The sequence below is a fragment of the Lissotriton vulgaris genome, chromosome 2_1 (assembly GCF_964263255.1).
Source record: "Lissotriton vulgaris chromosome 2_1, aLisVul1.2, whole genome shotgun sequence".
NCBI lineage: Eukaryota > Metazoa > Chordata > Amphibia > Caudata > Salamandridae > Lissotriton > Lissotriton vulgaris.
This window is the reverse complement of record NC_141687.1, coordinates 1,954,690,205-1,954,702,575: the sequence shown is the minus strand read 5'-3', so window position 1 is coordinate 1,954,702,575 and position 12,371 is coordinate 1,954,690,205. Positions and strand designations below refer to the sequence as shown.

General features: G+C 48.4%; 1 protein-coding gene across 1 annotated transcript in view; it reads left to right on the top strand.

Moving 5' to 3' along the window:
• The window catches only part of FANCI (FA complementation group I), a 636,131-nt gene that overhangs the window by 246,127 nt on the left and 377,633 nt on the right, over window positions 1-12,371 (top strand). The window lies entirely within an intron of this gene.

The window sequence follows — 12,371 nt, the reverse complement described above, 5'->3', positions numbered from 1 at the left end:
GTTTCTCTACGGGGTCCCGTGGGGTGGGCATCATGGTGCGCATGTCCCTTCCCCTAGAGGTGGAGTCTACCCTGGTTGACGATAGGGGCTGATACGTTGCAGTGGTGTGCAGGTGGGAGGGGCGCACTCTGGTTTTAGTTTCGGTTTACGTCCCCCCGGGGCTGCAAACATCCACTTTTCAAGATCTGAGTGGCGCCATTTTGGGTCTCCCGGAGGGACTGCTGATTCTGGGGGGGGACTTTAATTCTGTGGTTTCGGGTGACTTGGACCGTTTCCCTTCCAGAGATCTACGTAGTGCTCAGTCCTGGCTCTCGGACTTCATTGCCACCATGGGCTTGGTTGATTGTTGGCGACTTTTCCACCCCGCTCAGAGACAATACACTTTTCACTCCGGGGCCCACGGTAGTCTTTCCCGTATTGATTATGTCCTGACTCCCGCGGCCCAGTCGGTTTCCAGCGCTCGTCTCTTGGCCAGGGGTATTTCTGACCACTCGCCGGTTTGGGTGTCTTTTGACTTCCACATTGTGGCGACATCGAGAGTGGCACCTATTAACCCCTGGTATTTTCCTAACCCCAAAACCCGCGATCTCCTGGCGAAGTCCATTGAGCTGTACTTTGCTGAAAACTCGGGCTCTGTTGATTCGGCCGTCTCCTTTTGGGAGGCCTTCAAAACTGTTCTCAGAGGGGAAGCCTTCTCCTTGATAGCCGAGGCGCGCAGAAGACGGGATGAAGACTTGGTTCGGCTGGAGTCGGATATTGCCGATCTGAACTCCCAGCTGGCCCTGGGACCGACTCCGGATTTGCTCCACGCTCTTGCCCTGAAGCAGTCGGAACTTAGGGCCACTGCTACTGACGCAGCTAAGGCGATGAGCAGGGAACAGCAGGGCAGGATATATGACGCTGGGGATAAGGCGGGTAAGCTTCTTGCATGGTTGGATAAGAAGGACCTGGCGTCCCGAGTGGTACCAGAGATCCTGGGTGACGACGGGCTCGTCGTCACTGACCCCGCTGCTATTGCCGAGACGTTTGCGGACTACTTTGAGATGGTCTATACGTCCGTTTCCGACCGGTCCGAACTTGACTCGGCCTCCTTTCTGGAGGAGATCGAGCTCCCTTGCTTGTCTGACGCGGTGCGGGAGGATATGGACCGGGACATGACGGCTGACGAACTAGCACTGGCGATCAGGTCGCTGCGCTCCGGTAAAGCACCGGGGCCCAATGGTATCCCGGTGGAACTGTATAAGCTTAGGGCTGATACCATTGCTGCACCTCTGAGAGATATGTTCCTGGCGGCCCGTGAGGCTGGTGAGCTCCCATTTGACCAACGACTGGCCACTATTGTGGTCATTCACAAGGAGGGGAAACCTTGTGACCTATGCCGTTCCTACCGCCCCATTTCCCTGCTGAACGCCGAGCCAAAAATTTTGGCGAAGCTTCTTGCTAACCGGCTGGTGGGAGTGATTGCGGACTTGGTTCACCCGGACCAGTCCGGTTTCATCCCGCACCGTAACACAGCCCTTAACGTTCGAAAGCTCCATGCGGTAATGGCGCGGGCACACCTGATCACGAAGCCAACGGTACTTGCCTCGCTAGACGCGACAATGGCATTCGACTCGCTCGAGTGGAATTACCTCTGGGCCGTGCTTACTAAACTTGGGTTTGGACCTGAATACATCGGCTGGGTCCGGCTTCTCTACTCTTCCCCACTTGCCAATGTGGCGGTGAACGGTCGGTTGTCTGCCTCATTCGCCTTGCGCAGGGGCACTAGACAGGACTGCCCGCTGTCACCGCTCCTATTTGCTCTAGCGCTTGAGCCGTTGGCTGCCTGGATCCGGGTGCATCCCGACGTTGCAGGTATCACGTGGTCGCCTGGTTTTGGGGATCGGATATCGCTCTATGCAGACGACATCCTTTTATACCTTACCTCTCCCTGCCGGTCCTTGATTATGGTGTTTGATTTGCTTGGCACTTTTGGTAGTTACTCGGGCCTGGTCATCAATTGGTCCAAGTCCTCCCTCTACGTGCTGTGTGGCGATACTCCGCGCCTCCCTCGAGGCTGCTCTATACAGATTTCGCAACATGGTTTCAAGTACCTGGGCATTTATATTTCAAAGGATGCCCGTGCTCGTTACACTAAGAACTTGCTCCCTCCTTTGGTGAGGTTGCGGCGAGATGTGGAGGGCTGGAGGAAACTGCCGATATCTCTGCTGGGTCGGGCAGCATTGTTTAAAATGATGTCCCTGCCGCGGTTCCTCTATGCGCTCCAGAATACGCAAGACCCAGTGCCAGCCAAGTACTTTGGAGAGGTTGAAAGCCTGCAGCGTACCCTGTTGTGGGATGGCAGGCCGCGGATCTCTATTGCCAAGCTGACTATTCCATGGTATGATGGAGGCATCCCAAAACAATTGAGGAAGTGAAGAGGTATTGACAGAATCACCCTCCGATCAGATATATATAAACAAAGAGATTCTATCAAAGTGTAATGATTTTTATTATTTAGGGACCATTAGAAGGTCCTGATGAGTAGGCAGTAGGGGACTGCCTACGAAACATTTAGACCAGGTAGTAGCGAATCGCTCTACCTCAACAAAACCCCCTTCTTAACGTCCCCAGCTAGGGAAGTGAATAAATTGTTTTTTTCCACTAGCCAGAGGATTTTTAACCTTTTTTATTCCCACACATAATTAGGTCCCTACACTTCACTGACATCACCCACACTTGCACAGTCACATAGTCCTGTCACTATATTAGTGCTCCCGCGTAGTCGGTCAGGTCGTAGCACGCCCCGCCCCGTAGAGGGACGGGAAGACCCCAATGATGAAGCATGACACTATTGGATTTTTTTAGTGTGTGAGGGGTATTTTAAAAAGCACACTGTGCTCTCATCTTTACCACCCTAAGAGAGAGCTCATTTATTATCACCCACAGAAAACAATAAAAATAATAAAAATCATTACACTTTGATAGAATCTCTTTGTTTATATATATATGATGGCGGCATCGCCTTGCCTGACATGCGCCGCTACTATTGGTCGTCTCAGCTGGCGGCAGTTAATCATGGTTTTTACGGTCCGGCGGTCAATCCTGGATATGCCATGGATCGCTGGCTTACGAATGATGGGAATTATTACAGGGCATTGTACTCTAGATCTCTGGATCGGAAACTGACTGGACCTACTAAAACGGCGGTGCACCTCTGGAGGGCGGTGACCAAGACTTTGGGTTGGCAGGGCAAACTCACTATGGCTACTCCCCTGTACGATTCCGATCTGCTTGGGAAACTGTGGCACTCCAAAGGGTTCGACAGATGGGATCTTATCGGTATTTCAAAGGTGGTAGATGTGATGGCTAGGGGGGAGGTTAAATCTTTCGAAGTGCTACAGGCCGAGTTCCAATTGGGTTCAACGGAATACTTCCGTTATGCACAGCTGCGGCACGCTATCATATCTTCTATACCCGTGGGGGAGAAAGTGCCTGAGTCGTCTCCGCTGGAAGATAGGGTGTTAGACGGCCATATGCCGGATAGCGCCATCTCTTTGACCTATAAGAAGCTCATCAATGTGCGGACTGATCTGCTGGTGAAACTGAAAGACCTCTGGGTGAACGACGGAATTGAGATGGATGAAGAGGAGTGGCAGTCAGCAGTTTCTTCCCCTAAGGAGGTGGCGATCTCGGCCAGGTTGAGACTTGTTCAGTTGAAGATACTCCACAGGGTTTATGTCACGGGCCCGAGGGTGATACACATGGGGCTCTCTCAGGATGGACGGTGCAGGAGAGGATGTGGTGTGGTGGCAACTTTTATGCACATAATCTGGGAGTGTCCGGTGGTTGCCTCGTACTGGGGGCGTGTGCATGAAGTGATGAGAGCTGTTACCGGTGTGACCCTGCCTGCTGAGGCCCGGCGCTGCCTCCTGAACGTTTGGGGCCCGAACGACTACAATGTAGCTCAGACCCGCTGGGTCACCCTGGGTAATATGGTAGCCAAAAGGGACATTGCCCAGAAATGGGGTGCGTCCGCGCCCCCCACTGTCGACCTGTGGAAGACCAACATGGATTGGTGCATGCTCAGAGAAAAGACTGTTTACTTGGCTCGGGGCAAACCCAGGATGTGGGGGTCGATATGGGGAGCGTGGAACTCGTATAGGGGAGACATCTGTGCACCCCCGGAGATGACACAGCCTGATATCCGCCTGTCTCCGTAGTTCCCCCCCTCCCAAGGTTCCAAGCTTTGTATCCTGAATCTCTGCTCCCCGTCCATTTGTCTGTCATGTACCCTGTTGTTGATGGGATGTGCGAACCCCGCCCCTCCCCGTGATATATGCCTAGTCTATCCTCTTTGTCCTCAGCCTTGCTTCGTTTCTTTCTTTTTCACTATCTTTTCTGGTCCTTCCTCTTTTTCTCTCTTTACTTTTCTCTCTGTTGACTTGGGTCATATTTATTGTTAGTTTAATATTTTCTATTGTAAAATTAAACCTGACCACTCCTGTGCCTTGTTTTTGTACATTTTCCGAGTTGCTATGTGATGCTGCCTGGCCTCCGGGATGTACGGCTGAATAGCGGTGTACTTGTTTTGGTAAATAAAGGTTTTCCAAAAAAAAAACAACAAAAAAAAACTCAATATGTACAGGGCAACAGATAATTGGTTAAAGGCTTACCTAATACTTCCAGCCGGAAGTATATTTTTGTCAAACGGACCACAATGTCCAAACAATCTAAAAACTGATTAAAAGGAAAAAGCCACCTATCAATTATAGCTGAGCTCTCTCACACGTAAAAAATGGTAAAGCTCAACCACCTTAGTACTATACTCACTCAGAGCTGATGTCCACAATAGTTGAACCTGTACAAAAAGACCATAGAAAAACGAAAAACTAAATTTGTACCCTGCTCTAACTTTGCTCATATCACAAAAGCAGTTAGGAAGAGGCAGAACTTACGCGCTCAAAACGAATATTTCACTCTGTGAAGGTAAAATGGCATATAATTACAATTGGTATTCCAACTTGTTTCCCATGTCAGCGTAACCAAAACCAACACAAATAACTTACTATTAGCGACTCTGTGTCTTTACTGTGCACCTATGAACAAGGGAAGCGTGTTAGCTATCTATAACAAAGGAAAGCCATCCCTAACGCTTTTTTGATTAACACTATTTTGATTAACACGGGGAAGGAACTTACTCGAGTAAGGAAGCAACCCCGCCGTCGTAGATCAGCCGACAATCCTCGTCTGAATCGGGTCCGGTAAACGCCGTTGTTAAAGGTGTCCCAAACTGACGTCAGATCATGCACTAGAAACGCGGCCATCTTAGAGTGGTAAAAGTCTATAACAATGTGTGCACCCTTACATTAGAAAATCCTTTATATGCTTTCATTGAAAAAAGCGAAGCCGAAATACTCAATGGAAATCTAAAGATGTAGTGTGCCACGGAACAATAATGAACACTCTGCATAGTAAAGCCCAGAATAAAGTTTAAATCATGAAGGTATGGAGGTGCTATGGACGCTCATGAATAGAATCGCGGTCATCTTGGAAAAGTAAAAGCCTATAACAATGTGTGTATGCTTTCATTAGAAACGGAAGACTCATTGTAATTCAAAAGATGTAATATACCAAGGAGCAATAATAATAATAGGCGAGGGAGACTCGACAAAGTAACGCCCCAATGGTGTTTTTAATCATATAGGAGGTACTATAGAAACGTTCCTGAATCAGTGGACTCATACGACATAGGGGGATAGATGGAGGCATAGGCTAATATATGTATTCCAGATTACAAAGTTGCCAAAGTATGCCACTCAATGAGAGAATTTAACCCCTTCGCTACGGTGTCACAGGACCAAATCCACCTATTTTCTTTTAAGGTGAGCAGCCGGTCCACGTTATGATATCGTTTAGTACTGGCGACTTTATCTAGGACAAACCATTGCATATCAGAAGGTAGATGTGACTTTAGTTGGTAATGTTCTACCAACGGAGCAGTGATTACATTGCATCTTAGGTGGAGAAGTGTGGCTCAGGGGTTAGAGGCGGCAGACCCGGAAGCTGAGATCGGCCCTGGACCAGGGTTCAATTCCCCGCCCGACGGGGGTTGGGCTCAATAATTCCACGGACTCGATAATTCTCACTCCGGTGCCTACTTGACTCACGGGTTCACACTCTGCGACTCTGGGCAATAGCTTGCTTAATCTCCACAACGGCCCCTCGCGGCGGGATGCCTGGCTTTCACCTTGTGGATACCCTGCCGGGGTATCTCACAGGGGAATACCAGGACGGGTTCCCTAAGCAAGCGCATAGATGCCTGCGATGTGGGCGATTTGCGCTATATAAATACATGTACATTTACATTTACATTTATGCAGGATTGGTGCTGCAAGATGCGTTTCTTAACCTCCTGTGTGGTTTTACCAATGTAATACAATCCACATAGACAGCAAAGACAGTAAACAACATTTTTGGTCTGACAATTTGAGTGATGATATAATTTGATTCTTTTGCCATTCACAACACACTCTTTTGTTATACATGTCGTAGCACAGGCAGCACAATTCCCACAGGGATAATGACCAGTGATAGGGGCTAAACCCCATTGTGTCTGAATAGTACTAGATGGAGGTTCTTTATAGGCTTTGACTAGACAGTCTCTCAAATTCCTCCCTCTCTTGAATGCAAAACGCGTCAGTCATATGTTGGATGAAAATGTTATGATGTATGGTATATTGTTTGTCCATGCAAAAAGCAAAAGGTGTTATATACTACTCACACGAGGATTTATAATGTTAGTAGTATTGTTGTTGCCGTACTAAATCTTGATCTAAATAAACAAGAATTGAGATATATCCCATGTTTTTGGTCAATAAATGTTCACTTTATGTGACTGTTTATGAATAGCAAATAACTAAAAAACAATTCCTTTGGGGACATTTTTGTAGATTTATCATTAATATACCCAGTCCTCCAGGGATAATTGGGTGGCTCTGTCTTTTGTACAATTACTGTGCTATGCTGCATGCACTATTAGTAAATATGCCCAATGTTTTTTCCTGCCTGTTAGCTAGTAGACAGCCAGATGTTGTAGGGCGGCGCCTCGTGATTCAAGTTTTCTCACCAAGCGCACTACTCTAGAGAATCTTTTACAGGCCTTTTCTAGTATGGTGAACCATAACTCTCATCCAACCGATCCTCTAGCCAGAGGATTCAAAATTATGGATGCCTTTTGGAAATCTGTTTTCCTCTGCCAGCTTGGCATTGCAATCCTGAAATGTAGTCTCTCAGTTGGGTCGATAGGCACATGCCCTTTAGAACCTGGCTAGTGGGAGCTTCTCTGCTGTCCCAGAGGATCTGACAGCCTCTTTGGCAATACATGAGTGACATATGCTACCCATGCTGGTTTGGAAACCATTGACTATATTTGCTGGGCAGTTGTTCTCCTTCGTAGATATGCCTAGATGAGGTCCACCAGATTGTCCTGCGATGTACAGGATTCACTGATGGACATGTCCTTATGACAGGTCTCGCCTCTTCAAAGAACAAAACGGACTCCGCTTTGGAGCACTTTGAAGACAGCAGTACTACAGCATGCTCTTTGGGGCTGTTAAACCCTCCCAAAGAATTTCCAGAAATTTAGGGACTACTCCAAAGCTCCAACTAATAGTCAGAGACAACCTTCCCAGCAGATTATGCAGCAGACAGTCCAGTCCATCAGGGCTGCGGGTCTGACGAGCAACAGGCGATCGAGCAGAGCACCTGTCCTCCTACTCCTCTTCCCCTGCTGCAGCGGTCAACAAACTACTTTAGTTTGCCCTCTGTCGCACATGCCCAACGAGTGGGATGGTAGAATCCAGCATTTCCTACCGGGTTGACGATCCATCATGTCTGACAGATGATGGGTCTTGCAAATTGTTCAAACAAGCTACACTCTACCTTTTCTTTCCTCACCACCCAATATCCCTCTCACACCATAATATATTTCAATAGAGTGTATGTTCTTTCTGTAAATGGAGGTACATCCAGTGGAGAAAATAAAGTTGAGGAGGCCCCCCTGCAAGGTACACGGAGGAGCCGCCACTCCAGATTTAATCCGGAGCTGTCAGCCTGAGTACTGTGCTGAGAGGGCTGCCTGCAGTTCGGGGGCCCCCAGTCACCGTGGGGGCCTGTGTTATGCCCCTGGGTACACCTGTTACTCTCCAAGGGAGCCATAATGATGGTACAAGACTTGGAGAAAGATTGGTGGTGTTGTTCCTACTATTTCCTTATCTGAAAAAGGAGGGTTGCCTGAGTCTTTCTTGGACCTCCAGCCCTTCAACACCTTCTTGCAGATAGACAAATAATTTAGAATGCTGACATTGGGTCACATATTCTCTGCTCTGATAGACTGGATGGTATTATTGGACTTTATTTTCAAATACATGTTCGACAGTCCCACAAGTGTTACCTGTGGGTCAAGGTGGGCCAGTAGCATTTTCACTTTGCCGCACTCCCCTTTGGCCTCACCAGCTCCCATCAAGTGTTATTGAAAGTGATGGTGGTGGTTGCTGCCCATCTTTGGTGGTCAGGAGTTCCTGTGTTCCCATATCTTGATGATTGACTGCTGAAGGCCGGCTTGTTGCAGCCAGTCATGGACCACCTCTGGACACCTGCGAAACTACTTGCATTGTTGGAGTTTACTTTATACAGGTTAAAGTTGCATCTGATTCCATCACAGAGGCTTCCATTCAGTGAGGTTATCGTGGACATGTTCAAAGCTTTTCCATCGTAGCAACGAGCCCAGGACATTGGGGTTATGATCCAAATATTTCAGGATCGATCTGGGATCCTGAGGATGGCTGTGAGGCATCTTTGCCAGTTAGGCTACTGCATTCTTCTTGTCAACTGCCCCAGGTGGTTTCGGCAAACCCTGCTGTGGAACCTGAAATCCCAGTTGGCCTATCTTCATTGCCTCTTTCCGATTGTATCCAGGTGTCTGAGGAGATGACTCAAGATCTGCAGTGGTGGCTGACAGATCAGAATGTTTCCTGTAGCAAGCCACTTTCTCCTGCCCCACTCAGAGCCGATAGTGGTAACAGATGCATCACTTCTGTGTTGTGGAGGGGGGTGTCTCTTGGAGGGGAGGTGAAAAACATATGAGTCTAGTCTCCGCAGCAACCTACTGGAGCTACAGGCCATTTGTCTGCTCCTGGCGGCCTTACCGTCCCATCAAGGGGAGACTAATGCAGTTGTCATGGACAAAACCCCCCCCCCCCACACAGGTTTTGTATTTAATGGACAAAACCACTGCCATGGGATACTGGTACAATGAGGGCATAATGGGTTCCTAGTTCCTCTGTTTTACATCTCTGGAGGTGCTAGAGTTCAAGGATACCAGCTACGTAATGGAGTTACTCAATGCCACAGCAGACTAATTGAGCATATGTAATTTGGCATATCACTAGTGGCCTCTACATTCAGAGGTAACGCAAAGCCTCTTTCGCTAGTGGGGGAACCCTGACAAGATCTTTTCACCACCGTTAAACACAGTTTCAATAATTTAGCTCATTGGGTTTCCCCCAAAACACTATTTTCGAGTCACGTTATATCTGGAATGGAACAAGAGACTTGTTGTACACCTTCTCGCTAGTACCTCTACTGCCTCATGTTCTAAAGAAGGTCAAGAATGACTGGGGCAATGACATGCTGGTGGCTTCGGTTTGGGCTAGGAGAGGGTGGTATCTGAAACTCCTGAGCATGAGCACCTGTCCTCCGATCAGGCTACCACTTTGGGAAAACCTCTTTTCTCAGCAGCAGGGAAGGGTCCTCCACCTGGGTCTATGCAATTTACTTTTACATGCCTGGCGATTGAGTGGCGACAATTAACAGCTTTTGATCTGCTGCCTGACTTGGTAGATGTCATCCTTTCTACCAGACTCCCTTCCACAAGTCCATTTATATTGGGCGTTGGAACAAATTTGTAGGCTGGTGTGGTGCTCGGACCAATGACCTCTACCAGGCAAAACTGTTGAATGTTTTGTTTTTGTCTTCATCTAAGCAAGGTATTGCAACAAACAATGTAAACAATTGTTTGTCTGCTCTTTTGGCCTTTCTATGTATGCCGGACTAACCATCCTTGTACAGTTCAATTCAGTTCCGTTCAATTCAGATTTATTAAATGTTTGATGCACATTGTCCATCCCAAGCTGTTTGTGATGCCTCATAGAGACCTTAACTTGATCTTGACATTTCTCATGTGTGTGCCTTTTGAGCCTATGCATAGCAAGTTGTGTGAGTAAACTGCAGGCACTATCAGTGCAACCAACCCAGACCACATTTATTTCTGGGCAAACTGGTGCTGAGAACATGGGCTGCCTTTTTACCTAATGTTGTGAATCCTCTCAACATTGGGCAATGAAATTCTCAACCACTGCTCTTTGTGGAGGAGTGTGGCTCAATGGTTAGAGTGGCAGACCCTGATGCAGAGTTCTGACCCGGAACCAGGGTTCAATTCCCACCTCGGCGGGTGTTGGGCTCAATTTCCTCGGACCTGACAATTCTCGCCTTGGTGCCTATTCTAATCATGGGCCCCATGCTGCAACTCTGGGCAAGAGCTTGCTTAATCTCCACAACGGCCCCAACAGCGCTAGGATGCCTGGCCTCCACCTTGGGAGTGCCCAGGAGTGGACACTTCACAGGGAAAGCCAGGAAGGGTTCCACAGCGGTATGAGTAATAGCGCCAGGAAACCGCTTGGTGACAGTGCGCTCTACAAATACCTTTACATTTACATTTACATTTACATTTACATTTGTTCCCTCTCACACCTTGAAAGATGAGGAGAGGATTCATCAGTCGGATCACAAAAGGACTTTAAGCTTTATCATAGACTGTACGTACCAAGGACTATTGAGTGGGCGATAAACTTTTTGTGGGTTTGTCCAAGCAAAGAAAGAGAACGCTGTGCCGAAGAGGACCCTTTTGGAGGTGGTAGCTTTAACTTCTATAACCTTTTTGAGGTGGTAGTTCTAAGTTCTGCAATGCACTGGCCAAGAAGCAGCCCTTAGATGGACTGAGGTTCCATTTCCTGAGGGAAGGGCAAAAGCGGGTGGGAGGTGCTGTTCTTGATATCTGCTAGGCTGTATCATGGGCATCGGTGCATATGGTTATTTTTTATTTTATGGAGTTTTATATAGCGCAAACTTGACCCAAAGGTATCGGGTATCAGAGAGCTTTACATAGCATCAGTTGCGTTATATAAGGAAACATTCAGTTTTGTTAGGCACAGGGAGATTAAGTGATTTGCCCAGAATCACAGGATATTCGGCGTCATTGCCGAGGCTCGAACCCAGTTCCCCAGATTCGAGGTCAACCGCCCAAGCCGTTAGGCCAACTCCGCTCCCCTCTCTTATGAAGCACTACTGCATTTGACAGCCAGGTGCGGCTGGAATAACTGCTTGCCTGCTCGGTTGTGCAAGTTGTTTTTGGTCTGATCCCACTACACACACACTCCTCCTTGGGGAGTATAATCGTGTGGGTGTGGTGGACCGGAATAACCGGCGTGGAGGCCGTATGTAGTGGGCGATGTCTCTTATTATTATATGGTACAACAGCTCAATCGGGCAAGGTGGAAGAATTAGATGCAGACTCTTCTCTGGGAAATGTAGAAGGAATGGGTGTTCGGATCTTCTTCTGATGAAACACCGGGAGGTCTGGTCTCGGGAGAGCTGCTCCAGATGTCGTCCTCGGAGGTTAAAGGGAGTAGAGACACAGAAAAGAGGTATTAGTCCACCTGGACAGGGATAATCGGGTACCGAAACCGACACCAAGGGGTGCGTGGAAATGGAAGCGAATGTGAGGAAGGGAGAGGTTTGGGCACAATATGGGAGGTTAAGAGTTGAAAGACGGGAGGGTGTTTAGGTGAGGGTTCGTGCACGGATATTTACACTAGTGATCAAGTGACGGCTCCAACGATGCTATACAGACTCGATTTACAGTGCGCCTATGTTCCCAGTGAGACAATGCACAGAAGGTGCTAGAGAGTACGTTATCTAGGTTCTGGTACTCAAATACCCCGCCGCAACTCTTCCGCGAGTTGCGGCCGCTCCCCAGCCACTTCCTGTGGACTCCACCAGTCTTCACTCCACACGTCTTCCTCATCATCTTCGACCGCCGTCTCCTGTGCTGTGTTCGCCCGAGCCTCCTGCCACGAGTTCGCCGTATTGCACACCTCTCTCTCTTCGGCACCGTCTTTTCCAGTTTCGGACTCCGGGATTAGGGCGGAACTTCCCGGGTCATGAGGGAGTACTTCCGGTCCTACTCCGATTTTGATTGGTTCCTGCAACGAAGGACGTTGAGTCCAGGTTGTCAAGGACGCTTCCGGGAAAGGGGACCGTCCTGGATGACT